Source organism: Drosophila montana, unplaced genomic scaffold (assembly GCF_035044405.1).
Source record: "Drosophila montana isolate Dmon_TW-CO22-7 unplaced genomic scaffold, ASM3504440v1 contig_786_1, whole genome shotgun sequence".
Lineage (NCBI taxonomy): Eukaryota > Metazoa > Arthropoda > Insecta > Diptera > Drosophilidae > Drosophila > Drosophila montana.
In genome coordinates, this window is record NW_026999081.1 from 1,137,546 (window position 1) to 1,138,445 (window position 900).

General features: G+C 26.1%; 1 non-coding gene across 1 annotated transcript; it reads left to right on the forward strand.

Annotated features, from left to right (window-relative positions):
- Positions 1–367: 367 nt before the first annotated feature.
- Positions 368–439, forward strand: TRNAG-UCC (transfer RNA glycine (anticodon UCC)). Its single transcript has one exon. It is a non-coding gene; the product is annotated as a tRNA-Gly (tRNA).
- Positions 440–900: the final 461 nt, after the last annotated feature.

The following is a 900-nucleotide window of genomic DNA, read 5'->3' on the forward strand; positions in this document are numbered from 1 at the left end:
AGCAAAAATGAAGGCGTTAACCAACTTTAATACATTTATTTGGGCCACAAAAAAGCAAAATAAACAACGAAAAATGCGGCAAAAGAGACGAGAGCACGACTTGGGCATACCCTGTAGGCAAGGCTGAATCTAATTGTTATTTGTCTAGTTAGAAAATATTGTTGTAGCAAATATTCTTTTGTTAGCTTTAAATTTAACAAAAAATATTTATATCTAATTAAACATTATTATTATTTGTGTATATTATTTATTTATTTATTCATATGCATAAATAGAAATAGATACATGTAATTCTTTTTGCACAGTTCACGCTCTGCCAAGTGCCTGCTGTGAATATATGATGTTTTAGTCTACTTGCCGCCAGATGGCGTCGGTGGTGTAATGGTCAGCATAGTTGCCTTCCAAGCAGTTGATCCGGGTTCGATTCCCGGCCGACGCACGTTCTTTTTAATCAAATTTTTTTTATTTTTTTTTTTAACAAAATACATTTAATCAATCTTTCGTGGATGCAAAATGGTATATAATACTCTAATTAATAAAGTAAATTAATAAATTAATTAATAAATTAAATTGCTGCTGCTGCAATTTCAACTTGAGCTGAATGCAAACAACAGCAAATAAAAATTAAAATGCAACTTCTAATAAATATTAGCAAATTATATATATTAAATTTTAATAAATATGCAAATGACTTTATTAAAATTCAATTAAAATAAATATTGCCAAATTGCATTTATCAAATTAAATACTTTTCTAAATAAATATGCGAATATTTCATTCATGCCAGAAATTAAAGATAAATCTGAAAATAATTTAACTTGAAATCAAATAAAAATTAAACTTCAATTTAAATAAATATTAACAAATTAAATGCTTTTCAATATACATTTAAAAATGTTT